Genomic DNA, 13,305 nt, shown 5'->3' on the forward strand with positions numbered 1-13,305 from the left:
TTGTTAGGCCTAGCTAAGCAGTTTTTCATGAGGTCATACTGACGCGCACTTACTTCATCTTAAGCAGGCAAAGGTTATACAAAAATCATACAGTAAGATACTAAACACCTAAATCTAAATGTGAGGATAAACTAGATTTTTTCCATAACTCTGTTCATTCAGCCTCACCTCTGGTGCAGGTGCCCACCTCTCCATTTTAAATACATGTAGAAACTGAAAGTTCTCAAGAGGGGACGTGCTAACACCAGCTGTTATTTGGCAGAGAATCGTTATTACAATGCCCCTCCCCTGTTTTAAATGCACTTAGAACAACATACATCAACACCACACAGGACTGGGCAGAGTGGGGTATAGGGTCTTCATAAAACCCAAGTTCACTGTTCACCGTCTGGGGCGGGGGGTCCAGGAGGAAGATCTGGCAGTCTGGTCGGCGTCTGAGCTTGTGGGCTTGCAGGAACGGGGGCAGCTGGTGCCTGGACCCTGGAGCAGTAGCGCTTTTTGATATGGGTGATATAGGTGGTTCCCCAGGGCGGCATCGTGGTGGAGGCGGCATCGTGGTGGAGGCGGCATCATGGCATCTGCAAAAAAAAGTTGCTGGCACCCATGGTGCCAGTAACGTGTTACTTGTAACGCATTACTGCAATCTAATTACCTTTTCTTCAAGTAACAAGTAAAATAAGGGATGACTATTGCAAAAACGGTAATTAGATTACCGTTACTTTCCCGTAGGAATGCTGCCTTACTGCGTTACTAAAACCCTGAATTTTTTTGCGAGAATGTCTCATGACAGTGACGTAAGCAAGTGTGACGTTCGTGACAACAGCTGTGTGCAGATCAACAATGGATAATATATCGAGTGCGGGAGAGAGTATGAGCGTGCAGCGTTTATGTGTGGAAGTACTGACCTTATTTTGAGTTTGATTCTATAAAAAGTGACAAAAACATTAGTGTCCATTGTGCGTGGGAAGAAAACTTCTTTTTACAGCAAAAAAACCCCCCTAAACTTCCAAGCAAGCTCCGAGTGCGCTACCACGTAATGGGAAATTCACAGAGAAACTGCCATATCCTTCCACTGACCGCTGCGGCACAACATCCGAGCAAGCACCAAGTGCGCAACGACGTAATGGGAAACTCACAGAGAAACTCGCGGATTCTTCCACTGACCGCTGCGGCACACCTGCACCAGGGTAAACCTCCGCCTACCCTACTCCTGCTTTACAGGTGAAAATAGAGCAACAGGACAGCTAGTCTTTGATCTTATTTATTTTCTGCTGTGTTTTACTTGCATCTATTTGAAAGAGTGAGTGTAAACACAAAAAAAAGATTTTATTTTAAGTGCTGGAATGTATAGAAAAAAGGCTTAAATTTTAAAAACATTTCTTCCAGTCAGAGAATGTTGCATATAATTACATTTTTTAAAAGATTAAAACTAATAAAACAAGTTTTAAAAATAGACTTTTCTATTTGATCACATTTTGTATGATGGATTATGCAGAAAAAGTAGAATTGGGCTGAAAGATCTATCGCTTTATCACCTATTCAGGTTGTAAATCGTGTTTTCAAAAAGTAACTAAGTAACTAAGTAATTAATTGCTTTTGAAAACAAGTAATCAGTAAAGTAACGGGATTACTTTTGGGGGAAGTAATCAGTAATGAGTTACTGATTACTTTTTTCAAGTAACTTGACCAACACTGGTTGTCACACATGGAAATCAAATGTGTGATAAGCTGCAGGATTCAAACACAAGTGTAACTTATAAACAAGGCTGGACTGGGACAAAAAATCGGCCCGGGCATTTTGACTAGAGACCGGCCCACCAGGATAAAGATTGAAAATGTGACATCATTCAGGGGTAAAACCACAAAGGATTCTGGGAACTTGTGGCAAGAGGTACTAGCGCACGCAGGCTTTCAATTGAACTCAGTTACACAGCGATAAAAAGAAACTCAAAAAATGGCAAGAAGCTGTTGTATTATTAACTGCAATAGCCGGTCGCATGACAGCCACGGGAAGCCGATGGGTAAAGAGATCGTTTTTTTTTTTTTTTATCGGATTACGTCGTTGAAGAGAAATTTTTTAAGCCATGTTTCCGAAGTAAGAGCCGACGGATGGTCTGGATATACCAAACATAACGTCCCAGAACACTCCAGCTCACATGTTACTCTGCTCCAAGCATTCCCACAAAGGTCAGAGTTTTGTAGTAGTTAATGCGTCATTTTTCTTAACATAATTGGTGATATAGGTTACAAGCAAGTCTGGCGCTGAACAGAAATTGTCGCGCTATGCTCCTTTGTCTATTGTGCATAAATAGTGAATTGTCCTGACACAATATTGCGCTTCACTTCTGTTATTATGGTACATTGACAAAAACATATACTTTTATTCACAGGATAAAACAGTTGTTTTGTATCACTAATTGTCCAGTGCGATTACAACATACAATATTATTGTCACTGCTACATTTCTGTAATGCTACCAGAAATTATTTCCACTACTAATTAATTACCGTTGAGCTCAAAGGTTATATTAATAAACGGTTAACGAATGTGTATTTATGAAGACGATTTCTGAGACTGGTAAACTTACCTTTGTTCGTACGATGGTCTTTCGTTCTACACGGTGCATTTCAAGGTCCTGCACCCATCCGTCGGTAAACTGTACCTGGGCTTGTTGCAGTGACCTGAAGTTACTAAACTTCACGAGTGTATGCACTCACTCCAAGAACCGTATAATTATAGATCTGAGCGTGGTGAAAGTTGGGCAGCACGCTAATGTCTTTTGTCCCTCTGTGTGCTCGTAAGGGTCTGACACTTTCACTCCTTTGATTTTTTTCCTCGTATCTTTTCTTTGTCTTTTCGTCGAGTCTGTCTTTGTACGGACCGGCATTGTTCTCCTTTTGTTTTGTACATTCCTTTTTTGTGCGGCAAAGAAAAAACAAGAAGGTATTGGAACCGGAGAATGAACGTTTTGCGGTGCTGCAAATGCTTGCATTTGATGCGGTACTTGGATTGTTTTGCCACGAGTTCCCGGCATGCAATGCGCGAAAATCACGTGATTGCTAAACAAGGGGGAGGGTCCATCCGGCCTCCTCGGCTGTAATTGGTCCAGCCCAGAGTCGATCATGACCAATTGGCCAATCCAACACCTTTCATTATATATACCCTTCCTAAAAAAAATTTTAAAAAAATCCATCGGCCCATAAAAACAAAAAATCGCCAGCGGCCCACCGGGCAAATGCCCGGTATGCCCGATGGCCAGTCCAGCTATGCTTATAAACACATGTTCATACTTTTATTACACAATCAGAGAGAAAGAAACAGAGAGAGAGTGCAGGACAGACAGACAGGAGAAAGTCTATGTATGTGTATGTCTATGTATATGTGTATACACTGCTACAAAACAGCACAAGAGAAGGAGGATTTAGTGTTTGTGTTATTACGAGTGCTAAACAAGAAGAGTTCCCAGATAGTACAGTGGACACATGTGTGACTCCTGTGATTAAAGCATCTTTCTTTCAGCTGTGTCTCAGCTTAAGTGAACCGTCAGCTCATTCAAACACACGTTAAAGTCCGTTTGGCTCGACACCACCAAACAGAGGCAGCAATATAACATAGCTAACATTAACAGTGCAGTGGTCAGGTGTTTGTCGGAGCGCATGGAAAAGTATCTTGGTATTTTATTTAGTCCGTGATGTTCAGGACTGCAAACCGAGCAGCATCACTGACTTTCAGCTTGTTGTGTTTGTGGATATATGACTGACTTTAATTATCCATAAAATCATCACATGCTCTGTAAGACTGAGGTCGACTATTGAACGGCGTATATTTTAAAGTAAAAATCCAAGTTAGTACAAACGTGACTAATGTCACATAACTTTGCCGACATGTGGCCAACATTAATGTTTTAATGTTCTTCGTTATTAAACATTTGCACATAAATAAGTGACATAATATTCAGTACTTACTTAAAGTTTACTCTTCGGCCGCCCCTCATCCGCCGTTTTTTTTTTTGGCAAAATTATCGAGAAGGGTCTGGCTGCAGCCACTGTGGAGCTCCACAGTAACCGGATACACGTGACCTCCACACTAACCGGAAACACGTGACCTCCACACTAACCGGAAACACGTGACCTCCACAGTAGCCGGAAGCACGTGACCTCCACACTAGCCGTAAACACGCATGGATACCGTGGAAGTCTTGCAAGTTGATCGCAAAGGTTGGTTAAGTCTTTCTTAAATAAATTTGCCGTTAGTGATTTCATAATTCTAGGAATCGTCTAGTTTTCTTACAATGATCATGTTGCCACTTTTTTTGCGTTACAACAACATTCCTCCTTATTTTAATGTTTTTTCATCGTGCTCCAAGGCAGAGAAACACACAGATATGCTTTTTCCTGGGACTGGTTTAAGTAAGAGAGCTGGATTAACGGCTTCTGTGGGCGAGAAGAAGCAAAAACCACATTTTGCATTAGAGTATGATTTATTGTTGGCGTCAGAGATGCAAAATAACGAATACTTCAATACTGTACTTGAGTAGAATTTTCTGGTATCTTTACTTTACTACTGTACTTTTTTGTGCCTACTGTATACTTCTTTATACTTCTACTTCTCACATTTTAGCACGTGTATCTGTACTTTGTAATCCGTACGTTTGTAAATCAGCCCCCCGCACGCGTGCTTTGGACAAAAGATTACTTCAAAATTTTGTACATAAATTATATTTTAGACCCTGTACTTCTTACTTCCACTTGACTAAAAAGTTGAGTCAGTGCTTTTTAAACAGAGGTATCTAAACTGTAGTAAGAAACGTGTGTACTTGTGACACCTTTGGTTAGCGTCAACACTGTAAATTTCATCACAAACAGATTTATATATTTATCAATACTTCTATTCGTCATTCTATTCTGTACAGCTTTTTTATTGCCCAGATTTTAGTTAGCCCCTGTTCAATTGACTGTTATATGTCAATAGAAACATGTCTCACAGATTAAAGTGTCTTGTAAAATATTTGTGGGGTTTTTTTTCAAGAATTTTCTTCCCAAATCTATTACATGCCAACTGTAAAATGTTATTTCTGCTAAAACCTTAACTTAAATGTGTATATGGTGTTTATCTGTTTCTCTCTCTGTTTTAGATGCACATATCAATCTGGAATTCAGGCTTAAAGCCAGAATTGCAGGAATGCAACACGTGTTGCAGAGGACTCTTTCACTGCCCTCTGTGCCCCACTTTCAGCCCTACTGTCAGGGCAAAGATTGAGGAGCATCTAAGTGTGCATATAAAAAATGCTTTGCCTTTCAAAGGTATGTTTGTATTAAATATACTTTATAGTTATAAATATGCACTTTTTTAAGCACTTCTGCAGTATCTTTGTTGACTTAAAAGTTGCTGTTGATATTGTACAATTCAGTGCATTCATCTGCAACAAAAATAGTGTTTTTATAAAATATATTTTTATTTACTTTTCACCACTTTTCTTGACATAACTTTTGTGATCCATACCATTTTGCTTTCATTATTGAGGTTGGCTTGGATGTTTTTGTTAACATGTACAATCTGATTGTTACACAAATTGATTGCATTCTATACAACTACATTTAAATTACGTCTGTTTGTTTGTTTGTTTGTTTTTTTCTCTCTTACAGATAAAATGATATGCCGGTGCAGGCTGGCTTGTAGGACAACAGGACACTTTCACTGCCCTGTCTGTAAGATTACAATCATACGGCGTGGGGATATGGCAAGGCATTTATTGTCTTGTCAGCATTCTTCAATGCCAAGTCAGCCACCATTATCAGGACTGCTCCCCGCTGAACTCTCCGAGGAGACCCGTATTCCTCCGGCAGTACTCTTCGAGGAGCCCCGGCTCCCCCCCAAGGTTTTGTCTTCGGTATCTGAACCATTTTCTGAGTCTTTGTTAGAACATTCATATGCTCTACCCTCTGTGTTCAATAAAACTGCAGCTGATGGAAAGTCCATGAAAATGACATGCCCTCACTGTGACCTTACTCTTCGTAGCTCTGGCAAGCTATTTGCACACTGGAGAGAGGAAGCCAAAGCTGTGCTTGAAGGACAACACGTGCCCATTTTCAGACTGAAAAAGCGCAAGTTCCAGGAAGTCAGTCAGGTCAGTATTCACTTTAAACAGTAGTGTAATTACATGGTTAGTGACATTTGAATAACTGTTAAAAAACTGTTCTGCAACAGAGAAATAACTATGTTTTCATCCCCATTTGCCAGACACAGGAGCCAGCAGTTGTTGAAGATCTGCGTCCTGCTGTGCAGTGGGTTGTCCAAAATAAGGCACTTTTCTGTGGACATGTAACAATGCCCAAATATCTGTCCTTAAATCAAGAGGACCAGCAGAGAGTCTTAAGAGACATGTCAGAGGAAGAAGACACTTGTTCCTCTTTGTTTTTCAGTTTGCAGAGGACATGGAGCTCTTTTTGAAAGCATGTGCTGATGAGCAGGGACTAAGGGTCAGTGCTATGACATGTAATGGACAAATGAAGGCACTGGCTGTGTTTGTTTGTTTGTTTAATATGTCATTGTTGTTGTTGTTTTTTTGTTTTGTTTTTTGCGTAGTACAAAATTCCAATTAAACTTATTTCAAAATGTTGTTCACTTGAGGACGCAGAGGCAACGGTGAAAAGCTTCATTAAAATCCACCTGAAGCTGCCGGAGGACACCGTAAAGAACATCGATTTCGATAGAGTGCATCGCTTGGGGGGCGTGCGGTCGCGGACCGGGAGACCACGGCCTATTGTGGCCAAATTCGGTCAATTCAAACAGAAGGAACAGGTGAAGAGTCGCGGCAGAGAGCTGAAAGGAATGGACTTCAGCGTGAACGACCAGTTCCCCAAAGAGATCCTGGAACGACGCAAGGTCCTGTTCCCAGTTCGACGTAGCTTTATCCAGAAAGGCTCCCGTGCTGTCATCGCCGTGGACCGGCTCTACGTGGACGGACAGCTCTACCGCGACCCCGGCACCACACCGTGGTTATACTGACTGCACTCCAGATAAGAACCCGCTACACTCTTTTCTTATTCATTCACACTCTCTCCTTTAACATGAGTTTAACCTAGTAATATCAATATGATGTCATAGCAGATATAACACCGTCACCCTCCGTCATTACTTTAATTGGAATGTTTCCGTTTCGTTTCTTTTTTTTTGGTGTTGCTCACAGTTCATGTGGTTTCTTTCTTTCTCTTGTCTTTCACTGCTGTGATCACCTACTTCCCCACTCACCTACAAACAACACCCTCTATTTCTCCATATTTTCACACCACGATCACGCAAACACATCAGCTCAACGGCAGCACATTCACAACAGCCTCACAGCACGCACAGACTTGCAGGACACATAAGCAAGCCACGCTTGTTCATATTAGTGAATATTCACATAGTCAGACTTATGGAGCCTCTCACCACACTTCTTTTTCTCTTTCTATTTACAAACAAGTGATGTTTCCACATCCTCTCCACCTGTCTAAACGAAACACCCAGCGTACATCATTGCGTAGTACAAAATTCCAATTAAACTTATTTCAAAATGTTGTTCACTTGATTCTGTGTCCATACTTATAATAAAGGATTACAGTGTAACTGTCATGGTCCTGGGTCGGTGACCCAGCGCTTTTAGTTATCATTTTCTAGTTTATTATGATGATGATTATTATTATTGTTTGAGTTCTATGTGTTATATTTGGTCTGCCTTTGAGTCTGTGTCTCTATCTGTCTATGGTGTCACCCCATCTGTTTGTGAAGCTGTCTGTTTAGATCTGTGTCTTGTTTGGTTCCCTGTATCTGAGTTTCCTGTTTTATTGTGAAGGTCTCTGTCTGATGTGAGTGTGTTCAGTTTACATTTCCCCTGTCCCGTCAGCTCTGATTTCTCCCAGCTGTGTTGCCCTCCTGTCCCTCATCCCCTGATTACTGGTGTGTGTATTTAAGCCCTGTGTGTTCTCCTGCCTGTTGCCGGTTTGTCTGCGTTACCCTGTGTCCCACAGTGTCCCACAGTGTCCCACAGTGTCCCACAGTGTCCCACAGTGTCCCACAGTGTCCCACAGTGTCCCACAGTGTCCTGTTCCTCGTCTGCGTCTCTCTGCTTCTCATCCCCTTTGTCGTATGCTCCCAGGTCTGTTATTTTTAGTTCTCCCAGTTTAGGTGTCTTCAGTTATTTGTCATGCCCCACTGCTTGTTTGCCACTACACCTTTGTTAATAAACCTCACCAGCATTTCATCCACTGCCTACACCTGTCCTTCTTCCAACTCCACACTGCTCGCCTCGGCAGCCGTGACAGTAACAGCATTAAATGTAACAGCATTTTTTTAAACTTGTAATTTCAAAATAAAAAGCTTATTGTTGATATTAACAGTAAAGAATTGTAATTAATAATATTTTTATACATTTTAAACATTAACACTCTGGGCTCTATCCTGGCCATTTGTAGACACTTCACTTATTCTTTTTTTTTTTTTTTTTGACTACTGCACTGCAGTGGACCAAAAGAATGACACGGTTTTGATCTTAAGGATCTAATAGTTGTGTGTGTTGTGCATGACATTGCCACACAAATATGTATTTGCAAGATAGAGTAGAATAAATTATGACGCATGAAATATTACATAGGCTGCAGTGAATTTCTGTTGATACAGCCAATTGAGCTTTGAGTTTCCCAGTCAAACGTGGCTTTGAAGCACCTGCTAACAACACTTTTACTCTTTTACATTTCATAACAAGACACCATAGCCAAAATATTAACAAAATATATATTATTAAAAAGTTCAAAGCTGCACATACAGCAACAAACATCGTTAGTAAATGTGTCCTGGAGTTTATGCAGGTGCAGAAAGTGCTGCTGCTGTAAGTAAGCCTAACAGCTTCCAGATCAATTATTTTTCTGGAAAGATGGTAGGAAGGGCATCACTGCTCATTTCTACAGTCTCCCAGATCTTGGAATACAATCCCTTTGTACCATGAAACCACTTCGCAGTACTAGGAGTCCACTAAAACCTATAAAGAGAGTGATCCTGGAAGAAATCAGAATCAGAATCAGAATACTTTATTGATCCCTGGGGGAAATGGGGCACACACTAGTGACCTCAACAATTGCAAGACAGCCTTTTCCCCGATGCTCAGATGGGGAAAAAAAAGGAAGTTTCATGAAAACATTAGGACTTTATCACCGTTTTATCTGAAAAGTTAATGGTAATATATAACCTAACTGGCTATAAAGAGTAAAACATTTAGATACAGTTTTGATTTTGATGAAAAGGACTGGTGCTATTTTAAAGAGTCACGTCGGTAAAAGTAGAAAAATGTTTTAAGAAATCTTCATTTTATAGCATTTTGTGAACATACACAAAAAGTGGCCATTTTTGGCAACAAACAAGCTGAGAGAGTTTTATATTTTTAGCTCTCCTTGAACAAAAATAATAGTGCATAATTATCAATGTTGATGTTAATCAATTAGATGTCCCAGACTCTATTAATAATACAGCAGTCCCTCGTTTATCGCTGGTGTTACGTTCAAAAAATAACCCGCAGTAGGTGAAATCCATGAAGTAGCCAACTTTATTTTTTACAATTATTATAGATGTTAAGACTGTAAAACCCCTCACTACATGCTTTATACACTTTTCTCAGACAGGCATGAACATTTTCACACTTTTCTCTTTTGTTTAAACACTCTTAGAGTTCAAACCTTCGTAGAAACATAAGTCCAGTATTATGGAATGAAACCTAAAGGTGCATTTGAGGGTGCAAAACGTTTCGTCGGCATTGTTGTGTTTGTTTGGGAGAAAACTTACAAACATACAGTGCAGCACTTCAGAGTTACACTGCTAGCGATCGAAGATTTATGTAAATTCGACAAGCTAAACGCATTCTGTACTGTACAGCAGGAGTCCCCAACCTTTTTGCACAACAGACCACTTTAATGTCAGACAATATTTTCAGGGAACGACCTTTAAGGTGTCGCGGATAAATACAACAAAAGAATAAAAAAAAGAAACTGTGGTATTTTGTAAATATAATAATAAACGTGACTTGAGCTGTGCGTCAACAACAATGACAGTGACATCCTCCTCTCTGCTTTTTAATGCTCTCTGGTCGCTATGGTAACGCGTAAATAGTTCTTTCAAAATAAGACACACAAGTACAACCATACATTTCACACCGGAGGATCAACCCTCGCGAAACGGTACCAAAAGACTCACGGACCGGGACCGGTCCGTGGGCCTATTAGGGACCGCTCCTGTACAGGAGACACTGGACTAGATTGATTGACAATGGTCTACAGCAATCAGAACGCACAACGCGATGTACTGTAAAAAAAAAAAAAAAATCAGCGAAACAGCAAGTGTCACTTTTGGCCACGAACAATTTAGGGGATGGTGAATTTTTTTGAACAAACCCAGAGTGTTAAAACCCCCCACTTAAAACCATTTTTATTTCTCAGCAGCATCAATAGTAACAAAAACGCAATTTAGTTTTCGCTGTCAAAGTCGATTTAACTGAAGTTACGTGTTTACTGGAGGTTACTGTGGAGCTCCACAGTGGCTGCAGCCAGGTGCTCTTGAAATTATCCACACCCACCGCCACGCTATGCATTCTGGGATATGTTGGGCCACGAAGTCTACACCGCCACATCCTTAAAATTCAGGGAAATGAAGGACGCATTTGAGGGCCGCATTTCGAGCAGCCTTTGAATTGGGACAGCCTTTAAGGCTGCGTCGCATTGCTACCACCCACCCTGCAACTCATCTAATCGGCCTTAAAGGTTGTAGACTGTGAATTGGGATACAGCCTGTGTGGATGGGGCAGCTCTCATTTCTAGAAATATGGACAAATTTATTAAACCCCCCAAAATATGACTATCCAGAGTTGGGACCAGGAAGCAGAGTTGCAGTCTTAAACGCCTCTCTGCAGCTTCTCTCCTCCTGCTATACCCCCCAAAAACCCATCTCCATAGAGACTGTGTCAGCTTCCAAAAAGACAAAAAACAAACTAAAAACCAGCAACAAACAACTTAAACATAAACAATTACAAAGAAAGAACAATACAGTATCCACATCTGAACCAAAGAGTAAAACAGTGAAATGTGGATTATTAAATATTAGGTCTCTCTCCTCCAAGTCTCTGTTAGTACATGACTTAATAATTGATCAACAAATCGATTTACTCTGCCTTACAGAAACCTGGTTGCAGCAGGATGATTATGTTAGTTTAAATGAAACAACACCCCCGAGTCATTCTAACTACCAGAAATCTCGAAGCACAGGCCGAGGGGGCGGTGTGGCAGCAATTTTTCACACCAGCCTATTAATTAATGAAAGACCAAGACAGACTTTTAATTCATTTGAAAGCCTAATGCTTGACCTTGTCCACCCCAGCTGTGAAACTCAGAAACCAGTCTTACTTGTTATCATCTATCGTCCACCTGGGCCTTACACAGAGTTTCTGTCTGATTTCTCAGACTTTATATCTAATTTAGTTCTGAGCTCAGATAAAATAATTATTGTGGGTGATTTTAACATCCATGTAGATGCTAAAAATGACAGCCTCAACATGGCATTTAATCTGTTATTAGACTCAATTGGTTTCTCTCAAAATGTAAAAGAACCCACCCACCACTTTAATCACACTCTAGATCTTGTTTTAACATATGGCATAGAAACTGAACATTTAACAGTGTTTCCTGAAAACCCTCTCCTGTCTGATCATTTCCTGATAACATTTACATTTACAATAATAGATTACACAGTGGTGAAGAGTAGACTTTATCACAGTAGATGTCTTTCTGAAAGCACTGTAACTAAGTTTAAGAATATAATCCACCCACTGTTATCATCTCCAATGCCCTGTACCAACACAGAGCAGAGCAGCTATCTGAACGCTACCACAACAGAGGTCGATTATCTTGTTAATAATTTTACCTCCTCACTACGTATGACTCTGGATACTGTAGCTCCTGTGAAAACGAAGGTCTCTAATCAGAAGTACCTGACTCTGTGGTATAATTCTCAAACATGTAGCCCATGGCTATTCAACTACGAAGTTAGTTGAGCCAGATTTTCAAACCGAGGAATTTATCTGGGCCAGATATTTTCTTTGAAGCCAGTAAGCAGCAGATCATGATCAATTTCAAACCCACACAACTGTATTGAAAAACAAGTAATATTTTTATTCCTATTCTCCTGTAAATCTGGTGACCTCTCACAAATGCACACCAAAAGGTCCATTTAAAAAAAAGGGAGCTATAACTAAACTATTTTTTGCACATTTGAAGTAATAATAATAATAATAATAATAACAAAAAAACATTTTGATAATTCCCTTTCAAATTAAAATAAATATTTCGCTGACCACTCACTTTTCCTGCCATGGATGGAGCCCCATCCGTCACAAGTATACAGACACGCTTCATATCCAGACCATTTTCCTCAAAAAGAGCTGAAATCTTCTCAAACATTATTTCGCCAGCTGTGTGTCCCTCTAACGGTAGTAAGCCGAGCAATTTTCCATCCAAAAAACGGACATATACGCACCACTGTGCATTATCAGTTCTGTCAGTGATCTCCTGCTATAGACATTACATCAGTTTTCTTCAGGTCATTTAACAGCATTTCAAACTCCTCTGATGGCAGAACTTCAACTCTACGAATATTTGAACTGTCCTACAGGGGTACATTTTTAATAGCAGATGTCACACTTACTTTAATTTTTTCATCACTTTTCACCGCATCCACCACGACCAGCATGCAGTATTTCATTGTTTCAGAATCTGTGAAAGGCCTTTTCTTCTTCGCCAAGAAGCAAATACGAAGGGAAGATGCTGCAGCTCTCTCTTGGGCTGTACAGGACCCAGGAGAAAGACATGCTGTTGTTGCATCATATATTACGATGATTGTTTAATATGTTTACATCACGGTGCATTGTGGGTTAAATATTGCTAGGCTACTAGGAGTGTTGCATTCACAGTCTACACTACGTTGTAGGAATTTTTACATTTTAAATTTTTTTTAAATTAATTAATGAATTAATTTTTTGCATTTTCTCTGTGTTTCTGCCAGGACCAAAGGCAGGGCCACTTGCAGGTTGCTTTTGGGCCGCATTTGGCCCGTGGGCCGCCATTTAAATAGGCTTGATGTAGCCTAAAGCAGATGACTCGTAAGCTGGAGAGGAAATGGCGTGTCACAAATTTAGAGGATCATTATTTAGCCTGGAGAAATAGTTTGTTGCTTTATAAGAAAGCCCCCCGCAAAGCCAGAACATCTTACTATTCGTCACAGATTGAAGAA

General features: G+C 40.3%; 1 long non-coding RNA gene across 1 annotated transcript; it reads left to right on the top strand.

Annotated features, from left to right (window-relative positions):
- The first annotated feature begins 5,118 nt into the window (after positions 1-5,118).
- Positions 5,119-6,128, top strand: LOC146673212 (uncharacterized). The gene is made up of 3 exons (XR_014910513.1): positions 5,119-5,303; positions 5,646-5,890; positions 6,019-6,128. It is a non-coding gene; the product is annotated as an uncharacterized LOC146673212 (long non-coding RNA).
- Positions 6,129-13,305: the final 7,177 nt, after the last annotated feature.

The sequence above is a fragment of the Rhamphochromis longiceps genome, linkage group LG3, assembly GCF_057381845.1.
Source record: "Rhamphochromis longiceps isolate RC_006_pf linkage group LG3, R_longiceps_female_GT1.1, whole genome shotgun sequence".
NCBI classification, from domain to species: domain Eukaryota; kingdom Metazoa; phylum Chordata; class Actinopteri; order Cichliformes; family Cichlidae; genus Rhamphochromis; species Rhamphochromis longiceps.